The sequence below is a fragment of the Oryzias melastigma genome, linkage group LG3 (genome assembly GCF_002922805.2).
Source record: "Oryzias melastigma strain HK-1 linkage group LG3, ASM292280v2, whole genome shotgun sequence".
Classification (NCBI taxonomy): domain Eukaryota; kingdom Metazoa; phylum Chordata; class Actinopteri; order Beloniformes; family Adrianichthyidae; genus Oryzias; species Oryzias melastigma.
Genome location: NC_050514.1, coordinates 29,193,883 through 29,204,294, shown reverse-complemented (window position 1 = coordinate 29,204,294; position 10,412 = coordinate 29,193,883). Strand labels below are relative to the sequence as shown.

At 38.4% G+C, this 10,412-nt stretch overlaps 1 long non-coding RNA gene across 1 annotated transcript in view; it reads right to left on the bottom strand.

Moving 5' to 3' along the window:
* Positions 1-10,412, bottom strand: part of LOC112160357 — a 13,351-nt gene that overhangs the window by 1,990 nt on the left and 949 nt on the right. The window contains exon 2 of the long non-coding RNA XR_002921650.2: positions 933-1,006. This is a non-coding gene — a long non-coding RNA (uncharacterized LOC112160357). The remainder of the gene's footprint in view (positions 1-932; positions 1,007-10,412) is intronic.

Genomic DNA, 10,412 nt, shown 5'->3' with positions numbered 1-10,412 from the left:
GATATTTTCAGCGTCCTCCTACTGGTTTAAAAAATTCACGGGGAGTCCTCACATCGGTAGGAAAAAGAAAATCATTAATATGGAACATATTGCAATTCAGGAGAAGTAATGTGTCACTTGTTGTGTTTCTATTGTGGATTTTTTTTTTTTATGTCAAAGAAGCAGCTGGTGACAAACAAGTCGGAAAGGTGATTCATGGAAAACGCCATCTGCCCTGTTGTGTTTCAGTCAGACAGTAAGTCTGTTATTTCTGAAAGTAGCACTAAACATGACAGATCCTTCAGTGCTGTTAGTTCCCTACCACCTCCTCCTTTAAACCATGCTGATGACTGATCGGACAACAAATCGAAAAAAATAGCTGTTTAAACCAAAGCTGATCCTGGAATATAAAAAACCAGAAGGATAGATCAGGGATGAAGAAAAAAAAAACTTCTGCACGTTTTTTCATGGTTTAGGCAGCTGGGATTAGGACTCTACGACCAATGTGAACTCAATTTCACTAACTCCTGATCCAATATGAATTAATTTACTATCACACAATTTTGAATTTAGAAAAACCCCAATATATTCATACACTGCTCTTTTAGTGAGTTTATTAGACCAAGATGTGTTTTTTTGTGTTAACATGCATTATTCTTTCTACTACTTTTATTATCTCATAAAATGTGTGTTTCATTTAGCTAAGAAAGCCATTTTTTCAGTGTAAACTTCTCGCCTTTTTTTGTTAAACAAAACATACACAAGCATTATTCACGTTTGTCACAAATAAGTAAATAATTTAAGGAATTTTCCAACATTTTTAGGGATAAATGGCAGAAATTTCTTCTTTCATGGAATATCCATTCTAAACATCATACTAGAACACACTGAAAGTAAGAAAAGGAAATCTTTGATGTTTTATTAACAGGAGGGCCACACAGAGTGACTCTCACCTTAGAAGTAGCCTGAAATCTGTCCCGGATGGGAAACCACATCAGCAGTGTGAAAATCTCCTCCTCCTTCAGTTCTAAAGGTGAAAGAACAAAGATCATCCAGTAGATCTTCAGAATTGTGAAACACCTCTAAAGGAAAAAAGAAAATAGTGGGGTTCATATTATCATTTATGGAAAAAAAACAGACAACAGACACACTAGCTACTTTGTAAGAATACTGAAGCTAAATTGCTGCTAATTTTCTGCACAAAAAATGCCTAATTCATGTACTGTAATTTGATCCACAGCCCAACTTCACACAGCGGAAGAAAATTCAAATGTGCTACGGTTTCTATGCAATTGCACCACCAATATTAGGACAGAATTTTGAATATTTTATTGTCTGCTTTATAGCACATAGCTGTTTAACCTTTTAACACCGGCGATGTTGCCGACAATACCTAAATTATACCTGACTTTGCCATAGTGTAGCTCTTTGACATTCCCATTCACATTTTGACGCATGGGTAAAGAGTAACCAAAAAATAAATCAACTTTTTTTGGGTGTTGACCTTTATAAATGGGGCTTTAAAAGTGCTGTCTGTTGGTCATTGCCAAATTTTTGGCAAATTAAAATACATTTACGTAATTCTTGAAAATATAGTCAAAACCGTCTGAGTGCTGCCCCCTACAGGTTGAATTTCCCTGAGGACCTCCAAAGGGATTAATAAAGTATTTTCTATTCTATTCTATTCTACAGTTAAATTTTGGGATTGGTCAAACCATTTAAGCCCAATGTCATGATCTCCAGCTCCAGTAATGATTACGGTCCTGTCCCCCAGCCCCACCCCTCTGACTGAAGTTTCAAATTTCGGTTGTGGGCGGAGTCAGCCTTCAAGTTCCCTGTTTGGTCACACTTTAAGGACTCGTCATGTCAAAAATTTACATTTTGGGTGTCCCCAAGTCAGTTTTTTGATGAGCTGGTTTGTTCCAAATCAAGTCTCCCTAACTTCAGGGCTGCAAACCAATACTTGGACATGGACCTTAACCCTGTACTGAACGTGGATTAGTACCGGTACCAGTTACGGATGCTGACAAGGCTAGGGTACCGGACACAGAACAAACCTTGGGATGCGGCTGGTACCGCATCTGGAAAATTGACCGGACCCCTGATTTAATTGGAACAGCCACCACGTCGAAGACTGACAAGTTGGGGACACCCAAAACATCAGAAAGTGGAGGGGTCCTTAACCATGTGACAACCTAGGAATGAGAATGTGTTGGTCAGGGATAGACAACCCTAGGTTTTGCGGGCTTTAGTGTCTTCATTATTCCCAGATATCTATCCATACTCATGACTGATTATCCAGTTCAAACGTGTCCAGCCAATTAGAACATTCCAGAGCAGGGTATGTTGGAAAACATGTAGGAATGCGACCCTCAAGGCCTCGAGTTCTGTATCCCTGGTTTAAGTCTTTAACAGGAATCAGCCGATTCTGATGCAGAGGAAAGCAGCTTTTTAGCATCACCTTTGCACAGATGCACGAAACGTTCCAAACATAAACAAGGCCTATTTCATAATGGTGCAAAGCCGCTTTTCTCCCTGACAGAATCAGCTGATTTCTGTTGATGCCATGAACACTTCACAACTCTAAAGTGTTGCATATCAGCGCAAGGCTGCCTTTCAAATCTGAATTAACTGTGTAAAACGGTTGAAAAGCTACAGTAGTCAAAGAAAGAGCTAAAACTCTGCTGTTAAAGGGTTAATAATAATGCTGACAAGACATACAGGTTGATACAAGATCACACCTTGGAAAAAAGTTGGGGTGGACCACATTATTACTGCAGAAATATAACAAGTTTGTCAAAAGTTTGTAGTGTTCATTTAAAAAAAAATACATATTAATGCCGTGATGTAGCTGAGTAGATCAAATCTGTGACCAGAAATAAAAAGAAACTCATAAATCTATTGGTTCAAAGATGCATTTAATCTCTGAAAGCCCCCTTTTAAAAGTTTGCAAATGGAGTTTTATTATTCAACAAGATACGTGTGTGCATCACTTACCTTTTTATCAAAGTAAATATTAGCTAGTGTCAATTCCTGAGACACATTTTAATGTATTTTTGTAAATTCAGACAGAACTTGGGATGCGAGCAAACAGCTTTTACAAATTCCACATTTTGTTAAAAGGAATGACAGGAAGTGGATGGATAAATACGCAGGCACAAAAGTCTCATTGTATCAAATCTGTTTGTGAATAGAGGATGTAGCTCACATTCATACCAACATTCAAGGTCAGGGACACCTACAGCCTGAAATATAACAATCACTGCAGAAGCAAGTCCTGTTAGGCTGATAAAAGACATAAAGAGAGAAGCACAAATATGACTTTTGACGAAAAAAAATGAAATGCAGACAGAAAAGGGCACCGTCTGACAATAAATGCATACACTGAGCTTCAATTAGAGTAATAGAGGAGAGATGTTTATGTGTGTGAGTGTTGTAAGAGATCAGGTGGAAACGAGGTCACACTCTCCTCGCTGAGATAGTTACAATCCTCCATGAATGTCCTGACCACAAAAATGGGTGATGGCACAGACCCAAAAAAAAAAAAAAAAACACCCTCCCTATTTGGGACGTGCTGACTTGACAAAAAGAAAAAAAAAAAATCAAAGCCTGTCCCTTACCTGTCAGAAAGAAGCAGAACTTGGATTCATCATTACCTGAACAGAGGAGATAATAAGAACCCTCACCTGCCCTTTTCCCTTTTTCCAGATCATTATCATAATTCTGTATTAATCAGAGCCTCCTCTGCTTCTCAACAGCAGAGATCTATAAATGACCCCCAAACCTTGACTTTGCCTCCCCCTGCTCTGACGCAAGGAAGGCACGAAGGGATGAGGATGGAGTAAGTGCTGATACATCTCAAGGATTGTGATCCCACTTCTGTTTTAGAACGAGAAAACCTTTGATGTGGCAATGGAGCTGTGTTCTAATGAGGCTTCTTGCGCAGCAATCTATCCTTGCCAGACTAGAGGTGGCATCCCAGAGCTTCAGCCAGGCTGCTAAAACACTCCTGCTGTTCTCGGTTTGTTCAGCCAGCCTTTATCACAGCCAGCTCAGTGCTACACTTTGGGGCTGTACATCCACAGTTTCAATTATTCATTGGCCTGCTGCACCCTGCAAAAGAGATGAGATGCACAACAGCTGACGTATGCCCCATCTTTTTGTTTTTTTCATAATGTTTACCCCACAGCTTTAAATGCCTTTACTGCTTTAAGTGTGAAAAGGAGCGGTAAAGATTTACATCAATTTATCAAAGTCAGTATGGACAAAATCTTACAGTAAAATTGACAATAAACTGTGTTTTTTATTACTAAAAAGCATTTTAGTTTTGCTTTTTCACCTAAAAAAAAGCTCAATATGTTTTTTTTTTAACTATTTTTAATGAATTATTCAAAACCACACTTACTTAACCCATATTTTAACACCCATGTTAAGGGAAACAGTTCATGTTCCTCAGATGCTGCAATTTTATATTGATAAAACACAGCGAGAAGAGAAACTATACAAAGAGCTGACTCCAGCAAAGATGATTAACATGGTGTGAGGACTCAGTGGGGATTTTTTTTTTTTTTTACTTTTAATTATACATTTTTATTAATTTAGTCATAAAAAGACTTAATACATCATCTGTTGAGATCTAGTCTTATAGTGAGGCCAAAGCAACAGTATTGTGCATCTTCAAGAAGAAGGAGAGCAAATATTCACGGCGTCTCCAGCATTGAACATCCACTAGAATATAGTGTTTTTAACATGTTCTTGCTGCATTTTGATGCTATTTTTATTGCACCGGTAATGGTAGGTTGGAGGTGTGAGAGGCTGTAAGCTAGCAGGAGAAAGTGCAAACTGATGGATAATAGAAATGAGGTGCACCAACTCCACGCAAACAGTTCCGCCCTTCACTCAGAGGCAAATTTTTAATGAACTTCTGCAGCTCTGCAAAAACTGCGTCCTAGAAACGAAACAATTTTATTTCGATTTTGCCGAAAAATGGAAGGGACCTCTGGTCACACGCAAGATGGAGCCAGAAACAATCTCCAGCCAGAAGCGCAAGTTTCACAAATTTTGCCGGTTGCGCAAGAGGAAATTTCCTAAACTTTATGAAACTCTTTGAAAAATTATATTTGTAAAAGTTTTCAGAACCATCAGCTTTTAAGCTTTTAGATGGGAACAAACTATAACTGTAACTAGCAGTTTAGTGTACAAGATAAGCTTTAAAATGGGACAAAGAATGTTAATCCTTTTATTTCTTTCAAGCAAATATTAACAAGGGCTCAAATTTGTATAACTACACCCATTTGCCTCCAGAGAAAAAGACGACAAAATGCTGTTTTTGTCTCTGTGATAGAGTGTCACAGATAAAAAAAAAAACCGCAAAAAAAGGTAAAAAAAAATTAAAAATAAAACAAAAAAGAGAGAAGAAACAGGAAAAAATGTTGAAAGCTTAAAACAAGGGAAGAGGACTTCCAGACAATGATTTTGGGCGCAAATGTTTTTTTTTTTCCCTGCAGCAAGCTCCTGCAGGAGGAGGGACTTCTGGTTACTAATTTTCAGGCGCCATATTTTTTTTCTCTGTGGCCAGATTCTCTTATTAAAATGGAAAAAGGTGTTTGGAGTTGGTCTTCAAACAAAATCGGGAGTTCAGGTGTTCTGGCTTGAAACAACCACATATTTGTTGGCTTCTTTGGGGTTTGACCTTCACCTCTGGCTAGAGCCGTTCACAGCTAAGTTCAAAGCGTGAGAAATAGTGACGGAATGCCCTTCTCAGGTGCAAAATGAGTCACCACTCCTGGTGCAGGAGTTTTAGATCAATGCAGCTTCTACTACAACAGCCCTGAGTTATGGACAGTCTTCAGAGAGAAATGAAAAACAAGCCCTGGTTGTACCAGAAGCACTGCAGATGTTTGACCAGGTTAAATTGATGTGTTTTTTTATCCATCTGATGTGTCTCCATGTTTTAAAATCTTTTATTTCACTGTCATTCTTTTAATTTAACTATTTATATTTTTTTGATTTACTCTCACTCTTTTCCTCTGTGTAAAAAGCCCATCTAGGGAAACGTGCTGCAAATTAGCTTCTGCCATAAGCATTACCGTATGGACACGGGACTACTGCTTTGCTTTATGTCTATGTTTTTAATACCTGTTCCTATTGAAATAAATGCATTCATTCAATCTTTCAAATAAACTCATTCATTCAAGCAAATTGATAACCTTATGGTTAAAAGCAGCAGAAATGATATCTAATTGGGAGGAGATCCCATGGAAGACTCTGAACTATAGACTATACAATCACTGGATGAATCGAGTCGACTTCATCCGGAGAAAATGCTTTACTTCTAGTTCCTGCAAAATGCCATTTCAGTCACATTTTTCCCCTGATATTGGCAGTCATTTGGAGCCAGACGACAGTGATTGGTCCAAGTCGGTCTGAGTGACATTTTAAGGACAACTATTCTCGCTAACCAGGAGTGAGCTTGTTGAAAAGTCACACCCACATGGTTATTCTCACTAACAGAAGGACTGAGTAACAACTGTCTATTTCTCAATAGAAGTCCATGGGATTGTGGCTTCTTGGAGCCAGCAGATACTTCCTATTTGGAGGGGAGAGGGGTCAAGCTGTCCAGTGAGTCTACAGTCTATGCTCTGAACCAAGATTGCCCAAACTTTTCAATCAAAGGCCCAAAATCTAAATGGGATCCTGGTCTGTGGGTCAAATACAATATTTTTTTTTCTACATGTCTTGAAATAAAAGTAGAAATTAAAGAATATGGTTTATTTTAATTCAGTATTCTTTAAGGTAACACACATGAGATAGAATAAAAAGTAAATAACATTTGTCTTTGAAACCTTTAACAGCAAGGCCTCACTGTCCGTTTAAGTTGAAAATAAGAGCAAACTTTCTTCCAATGAAAACAGCAAACTGAGATCCTAATGAGAGACGTGGAGCTGTTCGTTTGACTTTATCCGTTTCCCACTACCGATGTCTCTCCATCTTGGCTAGCTGAAAAAGAGCGCTAAAAGCATCGGAATGGACCATGAAGGCTCTTGGGAATTTCTAACACAAAAAAAACCAAGGGCTGATTCACTGTGGGGTTGTTTCACCCATAACCACGCGCGAACAACATGCTAACAGCGCCACCTGGAGGCCAAAGGTATATTACAGCCATAGAGTTTTGGAACACCATAGAGAATCAATGGGAAATAGATCAGGAATTTTAACTACACATCCCGCGGCTTCCGCAGCCACTTTGGACACCCATGCTCCGAGCACCCATGCTCTGAACACACTCTAATAAAGTAAATGTCTCAGCTGACATGGACACATGTCCGTTTCCTTCCAGCAAAGCTAGAATATGTAACCAGATAGTAGGTGCCGACACCCAAATACTTCCATGAACCAAAAAAAAAGATATAATAGGCAGACATTGGGACATGATTACAACCATTGGCAGTACATGAGAACTGGACCTAGTCAATGTGACCTCATCCATAGAAACTGTCTTGTGTCCAGCTTCTACGACATGAAGTCAAATCAGTTGCCATTTTTTACAACAAGGAATTTAGCTACACAAAATATGCCAAATGTTTTGAACATTCGATGTGAGACCATCAATTTGTTTTGGAGAATCTGATTGGCAAGTTTATAAAGTAAACACCTTCCACTACAGAAAAAAAATTCTGAAGAAAAAAAAAGAATTATCAAGAACATGCTTTAAATGGTAGAACAACTAAGTAACAGTGACTGTTTATTTCTCTATAGAAGTCAATGGGATTTTGGTTTCTTGGTAACAGCAGGTACTTCCTGTTTGAAACAAGAGGGGTCAATCCGTCCAGTTCTCATATACAGTCAGTGATAGGAACAGAGAAAGACTAGAACAAAGATGTTAGTTTACAAGTTGCATAATCCCAAAGTTTCCCAACTTAAGTTTCCTCATATTAGGCGGCGTTTCACATTACTAAAGTGTTTTTAATGAAAATGCTGGTTAGGCATTTTCTAAATTCAGAAAATATGTTTCAATAGCCAGAAACTATTGAAGAACATTGACTTACTTGAGATAATTCATACAAAATTATGTCAGGAAAATGAACAAAATCTGTCTCCAAAGCCAAATATTAGCCATATTTCTGTCTAAAGAGTGAAGATGGCAGAAATTTACATCAACTCATAACCACTCATCATCCAAAAGTGGGTGACTGAGACTTGTCAGTGTTTTTCATAATGGCACTAATGCTTAAGACATCTAGTGCAAAGCATCAGTCTGTGAAATACATTTACTCAATGCTTTGTCCAGTTCTAACCTCTCTGTCACGGTGATGTATGTCTTAATGCTGATTATCACTTTATTCAAGCTGAAAGAGCCATAATGACCAAGTGATCTACAGCTTCTGTTGCAGTCAGAGTGATGGCATCGCTGGACGTCAGCCATTAACTGCAAAGTGATAGTATCTGGGGTAAAATGTGTACATTACACACTGTACTCATTTGTATTCACAGCCCTAATTACAGTTTTTTTTTTTTTTAATGAAAGTCAGATTGTGTTGCATCACCCATTACATTCAAATGTTTTATTTGGAAACTTTAAATAAAAGATTGAATTTCTGACCCTGAGAAGTTTATTTGTAATTTCAGAAACAAACAAAAAAGGAAGAATGAAACCAAATAAATATTTTAAAAGTCATCTCGGTGAAAATGTCAGGAATTGCAGACCCTTTATTAGACGTCAAGGATAAATTCAGTCCTCTATGAGTGGACCTGCCAGCTTTTATTTGCAAGGGCACCTTTTAAGTTAAGTCACAGTATTTTTCACTCAACCGTAGAGATTTTCCTTGAGTTCTATGTTGTAATTTAGTAATTCATTCACGAGAACGTCCTCCATAATGCAGTTTCTAATGCCCATTCGTAAATTTTCCTTTATGCATATTTAACCCTGAACAATCCTGTTCTTCAGTCAGAAATCCTGCACTTCAGCCTTTATTGAATGTGGGGAATGTTTTATTATGTATGTCGAACCTCATAATCTCACTATAAATGTCATAAATGTGAAAGTAATTAAGGAGCCTCATCAGACATTAGACCGTCCTGTAAAACTGCAATCGCATTAAACTAAGAGGTGCATCTCTCAAAAGGGATGTTAGGTCTGCAGTAGACGCTCTGGCTGTGATGCAGGCTGTCACTTTACATTTAATTCATGCTACCAAAGTCCCCATTAGACACATCCACGACGTCGACACAGGCTTGCTGTTTTTAACTGCTGATGCTGCATTGCAGACATCAATAACCTGCCTTTGTAAGTGCGTCTTCAGTAATTAGTTGTTCTGTACTCAGAAGTGACCACACAAATACACTGTACGGGGACAAGATCAGATGTAAACATGGATCAAAGCCCTAGAAACGGTTTTGTAGACCAATCAAAGGGGACGTGTTTAACAAAAGTAGACTGGCCTGCAGTTTGGATCAGTTGGTTTTTATTTCGCCTCAGAATTCGGGGGCATAGAATCATTAATTAGTGTTGAGTCAGTTTGGGCTTTGCTCTTACTCTTCACGGTGTCATCCCCTGCAGCACCTGCTGCTAGTTCACACTGCTTTCAACAATAAAAGCTGGAATAACTCCACCAAATCTTTGGACAAAGAATAAGAGTAGAAATGAGCAGGACAGGAAGTTTTTGTTGGGCCTTGGATGCACCACTTCTGTACACTTCCTGGATCTTTAGAGGATGCAGTGATTGTGCATTATAAATAACATACACCAAGGGTGTCAAACTCAATCACACAGGGGGCCAGAATCCAAAACACACAATAGATTGCGGGCCGAACAGGACATTTACTGTTTTAATTATGATTATAAAGTTTTTAACCAAAATATCATTTTGAATTTTTCATGCTGATCTGTAGCCTCTGTTTTCAAAATCTCCTCTGAGGGGGCGTGGCTTTTGCAACTGAGCCGAGTAACCCCGCCCCTGATCCCCCTGTCTGATTATAATAGCTCTGTGTCTCGTAAATCTTCACCGCTGCTAAATCAAAAATGTCACGCAATATCGGAGATTTGTCGTTTTTAGCTGGATGCCAGCTCAGACGAGGGAAGCAGAGAGCTTTGTGGATTGAATCATCAACAAGTGGACGCATACGAGTGGTAATGTTTTTGTAGCTTCTGATGTTCCAAGAGGAATGCCTTTTAAAGCTTAAGTTTGCCTCTTTAATTATCTCATTATCAAAGTGTTTTCTTGATGACATATAGCCAAATGTGGCAGTTATGAATTAAAATTAAAAAAAAAAAAAAAAAAATCAGGTGAAAAAAAGGATTCTCTGCGAAATCGATATAACAAGTTACTATCTCATTAAGATATTTATTTTTTTTATGATCAGATCGTGGTAAGAATGGCTTCTTAAACACAAGTCATAAACACAAGGCCACTTTCTGTGGCGTATGCCCCCCC